Here is an 11,308-nt window from a genome sequence, read left to right as displayed (position 1 = left end):
AAAACAAGCTAAGTCAGGAGAGGAGGTGCTATCTAAAACCCTATGTGTGGGAGAAACATTTCGTCACTCATCCAAGTGACTTCTTGAAGAAATAATTCAACTCAAGGCCGGAGCTAGTTCACAGTAAGATCTTTCCTTCCATCTCTTTCAACATCTTGCAAAGTGTTGCAAACAGAAACACTTGTGTGCAACTCCATATCACAGTAGTGAGCAGAGCAGTGCTAGGCAGCTGATGTATATTTAATTGTAAATGTGTTAATAATTTCATTTTTAAATGCTTTCCTGTGGTTCTTTTCACTTTGGCTTGAAATAAAATGTCTCCCTCTGCTGTAACCACAGCTTACTGCAATTTTTGCATGCATGTATATTTCACACTTTGAAAGAGGCAAAGCATGAAATGGTCACAGTGGGCTGGCTTGTCTATAACACGCTTTACCGTGGTTGATGTGTGAGATAACACTCAAGTCATGGTAAGCTGCACTTACAGCTATTGTAAGTGGAACAATGAGTTATTGAGTATTGATATGTATCTATACATTATTAGAATTTTTTCTAATAGAAAAAGGTTTTCTATACATGGATATTTCTGCTGTTTATTTATGGGCTTAAATCCTTCCAAAATGTGGGCCTTTTTATTCTATGACATAACCAAAAAACTAAATAAACTAACTCCTTCAGCTGATGCAGAGGTAATCCAAAAGACTCTGACTGTGGTGAATTAGTGGATCCTGACAGTCGTCTGCACCACCTACTGGACATGTAGCCGAACAGTTTCTTTAACATCTGCCACTTCATACGGTAATACCCTGTGTTGGTCAAGTTACTTGAAAATAGTAATTATTTACTAATTACTGATTACTTCTCCAAGAAATTAATCCCATTACTTTACTGATTGCTTATTTTTGTAAGTAATTTGTTACTTTCTTACTTAGTTACTTTTAAAAAATATGATACACAACCTGAATACGTTATGAAGCATTAGACCTTTCAGCCCAATTCTATTTTTTCTGCATATTTCATGATATAAAATTGAATCAAATAAAAAAAAAATTTTCAAAACTAGTTTCATTAGTTTTAACCTTTTAATTTTATGCACGTTGCAACAAGCAAAAAATAAAATTATATGCAGCATTCGCTGACTGGAAGAAATTTGTTGATTCTGTAGATTCTGTAGATTGCTTAGATTGCTTAGCTAGTATTCAGTAAATCAAACTTGTATCAATCAGGAACATGACTGGAGCACCTGGGTATCAAAGCTCAAAGCAAGAGTGAATAGCAGAATGTGCTGTTTGGTATTGTATTAGAAAATCTGGCAAGTTTTTAATGGGCGTAACCCACATACTCAACTCTACTGGATCGCGGATCACGGGGGCAGCAGCCCAAGCAAAGAAGCCCAGACCTCCCTCTCCCCACCCACCTCCTTCAGCTTGTTTGGGGGAACACCAAGGCACGGGGGCCTCCTCTCAGTGGGACATGCCCGGATCACCTCACCCCAGGAGGTGTTCTTCTCAGATGCCCGAACCACCTCAAGTGGCTTCTTTCCATGTGGAAAGAAGCCACTTGGCCTCCCCTCTAAGGGAGAGGCCATCCACGCGTCTGAGGAAGCTCATATTAGCCATTTGTATCTGCAGTCTTGTTCTTTCAGTCACTACCCACAGCTCGTGACCACAGGTGAGGGTAGGGACGTAGATTGACCAGTAAATTGAGAGCACCAATCTGTCTGTCGATCTCCTGCTCCCTTCTCCCATCACTCGTGAACAAGACCCTGAGATACTTAAACTCTTCCACTTGGAGGAGGAACTCATCCCTGACCTGGAGTGGGCACTCCACCCTTCTCCTCTGATCTCTTAGCGTAAACTAAGATTTACAAACGTGTACAGGTATTTGTGTGTAACAAAAGCAGTCTGACCACACTCTGTGTTACAATTTGATAATTTTCTTTTTCAAAAAGCTTAGAGTGTCTAAAAATGTCTAAAAAAAATTGTGGAATTATTTTCACTCACTTACAGAACTTGCATGACCAAGCATGAAACAAGTAAATTTACTAAAGTAAATTTTACACAACAGTGTACTTGAGCATAATCCATAATGGGCTTTTTGTGAAAGTAGTTTGCAAAAAGCAAGCAGTGTCACTTTATGTGCCCTTATTTTTTGTTTTAAATCTTTTAGCGTTTCACTGCAACAAGAACACTATGAATTAAAGGGTTTTTCCACCCTGTCTTGCACTCGGTGTGGGAGAAGTTTCAGACATGACTGCATGATCACAAGACTTTTCTGGATGTTTGTCATAATCTCTCACTCGCATATCACACAACTTCATAATGTTATGAAAAAAGTTTAAATTACATATACTTTAGTACATACTGTCACCTGTAAAAGTATGTCTCCTTGAATCTGCAGGTGTACTGAGATCAACAGGTTTTTGAGGCCTACAAACTGTGTGGCAGGGCAGCATCCCCAAACAAGATATGATCATTATGATGGAGATGTTCTGGACCTCAGGGAAATTATAAAACAAAATGTACTCAGGTGAGGATCAGTACTATGTAATCAGTATCACATCCTATATATCATTCTGTTAATTTAAAAAAAATGACTACATTTGGTATGTGATGTAAACATGGCATCGTTATAGACAAGGCTCACCAGTAGTGCTGGTGAACGGAGCTTTAGCTCTGGAAGATGTTGCTCCCACTGGCTTTGCTTTTTGGCAACAAGGTTCATCGCTAAGGTCTAATCATGCTGGAACAGTGCACAGGATGACAGTGTGCAAAAAAACATGCACTCATCCAAAGTGATGGATGAATGTATGTATGAATCAGTAGTAGTTGTTGCTACATGTTGTTGACATGTATTTATAGACAATGGAGAAATATCCTTAGAGATGTTTGGCCTATGTGAAAACCAGCTGATAAAAATGAAGCCTTTCTTTTAACATTGCGCAGTGAGGACCACTGGTGTGCATCACACAGCAGCTGAATAGATAAAAATGTGAGATCATGTATCAGTGCACAAAGATTTTTTATTATTTTGACATTTGTGTAGGAAATGCAAGCAAAAACTTTAAAAGAAACTTGAGTAGAGCTTTGTAAGCATAAAAACATTAAGAATATACACATCATCTGATATACAGCAGGCCTGTTTTGTTCACTAACATTCACATCCATCCTGTACACTAAAAGCTAGTGTTTTTATTTTGACCATACATGTTTTCTTAACATGAGACACAGCAGGTAACAATAAACAGGTGCATAGCTCACCTTGGCACACAGACAGAAAATTAAAAAAAATATATTCAAATATTAAATACAGAATGTTGGAGTTGTCTGCTGCTGGGAATTGTATATAGATGAGAGTCGTCGGGCGTCCTGCACCACCCATCCGATCTGGAGCATAGCGAATGACGTCACAAAGGTACTCTGTGGCAGGTCACCAAGCTGACACACTGCTAACAACTTTACAGCACCTTTGCTAATATAGCTTTATAACAGAAAGAACATTATGACATGAAAATGGTATGTTTGTGCAGATTTCGCGTTTTCTAAGAAATACATACTCTTTTCCTTCTGTCCAAGATAGCTTTAAATGTTATTTATACTTGGGAACCAAATTATGATATTTTAGACATTTCTATTGAGAAATTTTCCCCACATTTTAAATATACTATAATATACATTTTAATAGACTATAAATATCAAGCAATCTTGACTGTTTTTCCAAATTCAGCATTCAAACAATGACTAAATAAATACATTCTTACCTGAGATCGACGTGCAGTGCAGGGACGAGGACGACTACTCGGGTGGGTGCTACGGAATAGTCCAAGTGACAGCAGCTTTAGTTTCCGGCCAACTATAAATAAATGATTTTTCAACGTGATTGTTGTCACCTGGTCGACTGTAATAGATCAACAATCAACGATAAACGAAACAACTATCGTTGTTCCAAATGAAACCAGACAATATTTTAACTGCTACCATTACTAAAGTTATTATTATGGGAGGCTGTGATGAAGCTTGGGGGGGGGGGGGGGGGGGGGAGAGAGAGAGAGAGAGAGAGAGAGAGAGAGAGAGAGAGAGACAAACAAACCACACTCTCCGAGCGCATTCTTTTTTTGCTCGAAGTAGGCGGGGCTTAGATCAAAGGCTTCAAAGACGTCACACTTGAAGTGGGCGGGGCTTCAAAGACGTCATACAGACAAAAACCTATAAATAGCCCTCTGCAACTCTGTTTTTTCTAACGCTCGCGTTAACAAACAGAGAGAAGACATTAACAGCAAACAAATAGATATTGAAGCAAAATGGACAACAACACAGCTAGGAGCAATCCAGACAATGTCAGGAGTCATTCCACTCCTGCAAATGATGTTAGGCCACTGCTAGAGGAATTGCTAAATAATGTTACACATGAGCAGTGGCAACAGTTGCGGTCTGATTACGCCGAAAATGCCACCATAGGAAGGCTATGTAATTTTGTAGATAATGTCATTGCCCTATGCTCACTGTCAGCAGGTGCAGAACTGAGGTTTTGCCAGGACACTGCTGTCACTAGCACAACAACAGTGGCCTTAAAGCAGACACAGACAGCTCCTGAACTTGCACAGACCTCTAACACAGTTGACCGCAACACGGAAATGCCAGCTCATATTTCACAGGAAACAACAGCCAACTTGCACAGCACAGCAGAAAATTCCGCTGATGTCACATTTATCACTAATATCCAAAATACCACGGAAACAACTGAAAACTCAGAGGATTATGCATCGCTGGCAGATCAAATTAAGGCTGTGATTCTACAGAAAGCAATGGATTTGTTAAACATCCCAGAAAATAGCACAACAACAGTGGCCTTAGAGGAGACAGAAACAGCTCCTGAACTTGCACAGACCTCTAACACAGGTGACCGCATCATGGGAAATCTAATCTGTGTGCCAGTTGTTATTTTACAGAAAGCAACAGTCAACGTGAACAGCACAGCAGAAAATTCCGCTGGTGCCACACTTATCACTAATATCCAAAATACCATGGAAACACCTGAAAACTCAGAGGATAATGCATCGCTGGCAGATCACATTAAGGCTGTGATTCTACAGAAAACAAGGGATTTGATCAACATCACAGAAAACATCACAACAACAGTGGCCTCAAAGGAGACACAGACAGCTCCTGAACAACAGAAAACAACAGTCAACGTGAACAACACAGCAGAAAATGTTGCCACAAATATCATTGATACATCTGACGAGCCCAGAACTCCAATAGACAAGAAAAACCGTGACACCACGCAGGCTGTAGATAAAGCAGGAACCTCTTTGGAAAATGATGTAACCCCAAAGAAATCCTCGGCTCAACATGAAGCCAGCATGCAAAATCAATTCAAAAAACACCCTTTGGTAGCAAAGGATGAATTGTCTCAAAACAAAGAAAAATACCGATTTTTTGTGGAAACATGTATGGAAGAACTAGTTAAGCGGGTTATAAAAAAATCAGGTAAAGTCATAAGTCCAGAAAGAGTTTTAACCATCTACAAGAGGCTTAGCGAAAAAATCTGGGCTAAAATCAGGGATGAAATTGATCAAATCCCCTTAAGGAAGTTCAAAAACTTTGAGAAGGTGATTTTCAAAGCCCTGTGTAAACAGTGGCAAGAGGCAGAAGTAGTTCTGCAAAACATGGAATTAAATGAACCAACAGTCGACAATACGATTGTTAAAATTTTCATAGAAGAGGCAGCCAAACTTTCGAAGAAGCCAAGTTGCATACGTCGGTTTTTCTCATCTATAGGCCGACTGTTTTGTTTCACCAGGAGACAAAACAAGGTTGATGCATTGTAGAAAAAAATTGTGATAACCCCTTGGAACGGTCGCGGCAGATGGCTGTCCCCTCACTGAGCCTGGTTCTGCCGGAAGTTTCTCCCTCTTAAAAGGGAGTTTTTCTTCCCCACTGTCGCCAAGTGCTTGCTCAGAGGGGTTTTTCTGTTGGGGTTTTCTTTTTAATAACTTTTTAAAAAGTTAACATCAATAAAAGTTATTAAATTTTACACTGATTTCTGTTTGTTTTTTTATTGTCTGTAAGTTGAATAAATACATTTGTTATTTCTTGCTCAGTTCAAACTGTGGGTAGAAAATGCTGTGCTGTCATGTGACCTGTACACACACACACACACACACACACACACACACACACACAGACACACACACACAGAGCAGCTAGACGAGGTAAAAACATTCCTGACTTTGTCTGTGATTTTTGGACAGCTGCAGCAAACAGCAGCGCTGTGTCTGATCAGACCACCTCAGTCGAGTTCAACACAAGTCCAGATCTGGAGTCGAGTATGAAGACCGAGTGCCAGCAAAGTCAGGAGGCTGGAACACACGTTTACAGGCTTTTCATTTCAGATGTGTTACGCCCCAGTCTAGGGGTACAGGAACGTAGCATAAGGGTTAAAAAGGAAGTGACGGTTTGGGAAGAAAAAACAATTTATTAAGTGAACGGTGGTTTATTTGTCTCCACTGAAAACTTAACTCCCTGGTGAACACAGGCCAAAATAACAAACAAAAACAAGCTAAGTCAGGAGAGGAGGTGCTATCTAAAACCCTATGTGTGGGAGAAACATTTCGTCACTCATCCAAGTGACTTCTTGAAGAAATAATTCAACTCAAGGCCGGAGCTAGTTCACAGTAAGATCTTTCCTTCCATCTCTTTCAACATCTTGCAAAGTGTTGCAAACAGAAACACTTGTGTGCAACTCCATATCACAGTAGTGAGCAGAGCAGTGCTAGGCAGCTGATGTATATTTAATTGTAAATGTGTTAATAATTTCATTTTTAAATGCTTTCCTGTGGTTCTTTTCACTTTGGCTTGAAATAAAATGTCTCCCTCTGCTGTAACCACAGCTTACTGCAATTTTTGCATGCATGTATATTTCACACTTTGAAAGAGGCAAAGCATGAAATGGTCACAGTGGGCTGGCTTGTCTATAACACGCTTTACCGTGGTTGATGTGTGAGATAACACTCAAGTCATGGTAAGCTGCACTTACAGCTATTGTAAGTGGAACAATGAGTTATTGAGTATTGATATGTATCTATACATTATTAGAATTTTTTCTAATAGAAAAAGGTTTTCTATACATGGATATTTCTGCTGTTTATTTATGGGCTTAAATCCTTCCAAAATGTGGGCCTTTTTATTCTATGACATAACCAAAAAACTAAATAAACTAACTCCTTCAGCTGATGCAGAGGTAATCCAAAAGACTCTGACTGTGGTGAATTAGTGGATCCTGACAGTCGTCTGCACCACCTACTGGACATGTAGCCGAACAGTTTCTTTAACATCTGCCACTTCATACGGTAATACCCTGTGTTGGTCAAGTTACTTGAAAATAGTAATTATTTACTAATTACTGATTACTTCTCCAAGAAATTAATCCCATTACTTTACTGATTGCTTATTTTTGTAAGTAATTTGTTACTTTCTTACTTAGTTACTTTTAAAAAATATGATACACAACCTGAATACGTTATGAAGCATTAGACCTTTCAGCCCAATTCTATTTTTTCTGCATATTTCATGATATAAAATTGAATCAAATAAAAAAAAAATTTTCAAAACTAGTTTCATTAGTTTTAACCTTTTAATTTTATGCACGTTGCAACAAGCAAAAAATAAAATTATATGCAGCATTCGCTGACTGGAAGAAATTTGTTGATTCTGTAGATTCTGTAGATTGCTTAGATTGCTTAGCTAGTATTCAGTAAATCAAACTTGTATCAATCAGGAACATGACTGGAGCACCTGGGTATCAAAGCTCAAAGCAAGAGTGAATAGCAGAATGTGCTGTTTGGTATTGTATTAGAAAATCTGGCAAGTTTTTAATGGGCGTAACCCACATACTCAACTCTACTGGATCGCGGATCACGGGGGCAGCAGCCCAAGCAAAGAAGCCCAGACCTCCCTCTCCCCACCCACCTCCTTCAGCTTGTTTGGGGGAACACCAAGGCACGGGGGCCTCCTCTCAGTGGGACATGCCCGGATCACCTCACCCCAGGAGGTGTTCTTCTCAGATGCCCGAACCACCTCAAGTGGCTTCTTTCCATGTGGAAAGAAGCCACTTGGCCTCCCCTCTAAGGGAGAGGCCATCCACGCGTCTGAGGAAGCTCATATTAGCCATTTGTATCTGCAGTCTTGTTCTTTCAGTCACTACCCACAGCTCGTGACCACAGGTGAGGGTAGGGACGTAGATTGACCAGTAAATTGAGAGCACCAATCTGTCTGTCGATCTCCTGCTCCCTTCTCCCATCACTCGTGAACAAGACCCTGAGATACTTAAACTCTTCCACTTGGAGGAGGAACTCATCCCTGACCTGGAGTGGGCACTCCACCCTTCTCCTCTGATCTCTTAGCGTAAACTAAGATTTACAAACGTGTACAGGTATTTGTGTGTAACAAAAGCAGTCTGACCACACTCTGTGTTACAATTTGATAATTTTCTTTTTCAAAAAGCTTAGAGTGTCTAAAAATGTCTAAAAAAAATTGTGGAATTATTTTCACTCACTTACAGAACTTGCATGACCAAGCATGAAACAAGTAAATTTACTAAAGTAAATTTTACACAACAGTGTACTTGAGCATAATCCATAATGGGCTTTTTGTGAAAGTAGTTTGCAAAAAGCAAGCAGTGTCACTTTATGTGCCCTTATTTTTTGTTTTAAATCTTTTAGCGTTTCACTGCAACAAGAACACTATGAATTAAAGGGTTTTTCCACCCTGTCTTGCACTCGGTGTGGGAGAAGTTTCAGACATGACTGCATGATCACAAGACTTTTCTGGATGTTTGTCATAATCTCTCACTCGCATATCACACAACTTCATAATGTTATGAAAAAAGTTTAAATTACATATACTTTAGTACATACTGTCACCTGTAAAAGTATGTCTCCTTGAATCTGCAGGTGTACTGAGATCAACAGGTTTTTGAGGCCTACAAACTGTGTGGCAGGGCAGCATCCCCAAACAAGATATGATCATTATGATGGAGATGTTCTGGACCTCAGGGAAATTATAAAACAAAATGTACTCAGGTGAGGATCAGTACTATGTAATCAGTATCACATCCTATATATCATTCTGTTAATTTAAAAAAAATGACTACATTTGGTATGTGATGTAAACATGGCATCGTTATAGACAAGGCTCACCAGTAGTGCTGGTGAACGGAGCTTTAGCTCTGGAAGATGTTGCTCCCACTGGCTTTGCTTTTTGGCAACAAGGTTCATCGCTAAGGTCTAATCATGCTGGAACAGTGCACAGGATGACAGTGTGCAAAAAAACATGCACTCATCCAAAGTGATGGATGAATGTATGTATGAATCAGTAGTAGTTGTTGCTACATGTTGTTGACATGTATTTATAGACAATGGAGAAATATCCTTAGAGATGTTTGGCCTATGTGAAAACCAGCTGATAAAAATGAAGCCTTTCTTTTAACATTGCGCAGTGAGGACCACTGGTGTGCATCACACAGCAGCTGAATAGATAAAAATGTGAGATCATGTATCAGTGCACAAAGATTTTTTATTATTTTGACATTTGTGTAGGAAATGCAAGCAAAAACTTTAAAAGAAACTTGAGTAGAGCTTTGTAAGCATAAAAACATTAAGAATATACACATCATCTGATATACAGCAGGCCTGTTTTGTTCACTAACATTCACATCCATCCTGTACACTAAAAGCTAGTGTTTTTATTTTGACCATACATGTTTTCTTAACATGAGACACAGCAGGTAACAATAAACAGGTGCATAGCTCACCTTGGCACACAGACAGAAAATTAAAAAAAATATATTCAAATATTAAATACAGAATGTTGGAGTTGTCTGCTGCTGGGAATTGTATATAGATGAGAGTCGTCGGGCGTCCTGCACCACCCATCCGATCTGGAGCATAGCGAATGACGTCACAAAGGTACTCTGTGGCAGGTCACCAAGCTGACACACTGCTAACAACTTTACAGCACCTTTGCTAATATAGCTTTATAACAGAAAGAACATTATGACATGAAAATGGTATGTTTGTGCAGATTTCGCGTTTTCTAAGAAATACATACTCTTTTCCTTCTGTCCAAGATAGCTTTAAATGTTATTTATACTTGGGAACCAAATTATGATATTTTAGACATTTCTATTGAGAAATTTTCCCCACATTTTAAATATACTATAATATACATTTTAATAGACTATAAATATCAAGCAATCTTGACTGTTTTTCCAAATTCAGCATTCAAACAATGACTAAATAAATACATTCTTACCTGAGATCGACGTGCAGTGCAGGGACGAGGACGACTACTCGGGTGGGTGCTACGGAATAGTCCAAGTGACAGCAGCTTTAGTTTCCGGCCAACTATAAATAAATGATTTTTCAACGTGATTGTTGTCACCTGGTCGACTGTAATAGATCAACAATCAACGATAAACGAAACAACTATCGTTGTTCCAAATGAAACCAGACAATATTTTAACTGCTACCATTACTAAAGTTATTATTATGGGAGGCTGTGATGAAGCTTGGGGGGGGGGGGGGGGGGGGGGGAGAGAGAGAGAGAGAGAGAGAGAGAGAGAGAGAGAGAGAGACAAACAAACCACACTCTCCGAGCGCATTCTTTTTTTGCTCGAAGTAGGCGGGGCTTAGATCAAAGGCTTCAAAGACGTCACACTTGAAGTGGGCGGGGCTTCAAAGACGTCATACAGACAAAAACCTATAAATAGCCCTCTGCAACTCTGTTTTTTCTAACGCTCGCGTTAACAAACAGAGAGAAGACATTAACAGCAAACAAATAGATATTGAAGCAAAATGGACAACAACACAGCTAGGAGCAATCCAGACAATGTCAGGAGTCATTCCACTCCTGCAAATGATGTTAGGCCACTGCTAGAGGAATTGCTAAATAATGTTACACATGAGCAGTGGCAACAGTTGCGGTCTGATTACGCCGAAAATGCCACCATAGGAAGGCTATGTAATTTTGTAGATAATGTCATTGCCCTATGCTCACTGTCAGCAGGTGCAGAACTGAGGTTTTGCCAGGACACTGCTGTCACTAGCACAACAACAGTGGCCTTAAAGCAGACACAGACAGCTCCTGAACTTGCACAGACCTCTAACACAGTTGACCGCAACACGGAAATGCCAGCTCATATTTCACAGGAAACAACAGCCAACTTGCACAGCACAGCAGAAAATTCCGCTGATGTCACATTTATCACTAATATCCAAAATACCACGGAAACAACTGAAAACTCAGAG

General features: G+C 39.6%; 2 long non-coding RNA genes across 2 annotated transcripts; both read right to left on the bottom strand.

The window, feature by feature from the left end:
• Positions 1–3,006: 3,006 nt before the first annotated feature.
• On the bottom strand, positions 3,007–4,011 carry LOC146565461 (uncharacterized). Its single transcript, XR_014894003.1, has 2 exons — positions 3,761–4,011; positions 3,007–3,480 (listed from the first exon to the last, which is right to left on the bottom strand). It is a non-coding gene; the product is annotated as an uncharacterized LOC146565461 (long non-coding RNA).
• A 5,548-nt stretch (positions 4,012–9,559) lies between these two features.
• LOC146565460 (uncharacterized) lies at positions 9,560–10,564 on the bottom strand. The gene is made up of 2 exons (XR_014894002.1): positions 10,314–10,564; positions 9,560–10,033 (listed from the first exon to the last, which is right to left on the bottom strand). It is a non-coding gene; the product is annotated as an uncharacterized LOC146565460 (long non-coding RNA).
• Between the last annotated feature and the right edge of the window lie 744 nt (positions 10,565–11,308).

Source organism: Mchenga conophoros, linkage group LG10 (assembly GCF_057382185.1).
Source record: "Mchenga conophoros isolate Kocher_MC1m ecotype Shallow Benthic linkage group LG10, M_conophoros_male_GT1.1, whole genome shotgun sequence".
In the NCBI taxonomy this organism is placed as follows: Eukaryota; Metazoa; Chordata; class Actinopteri; order Cichliformes; family Cichlidae; genus Mchenga; species Mchenga conophoros.
This window is presented reverse-complemented; position numbering and strand designations above follow the sequence as displayed.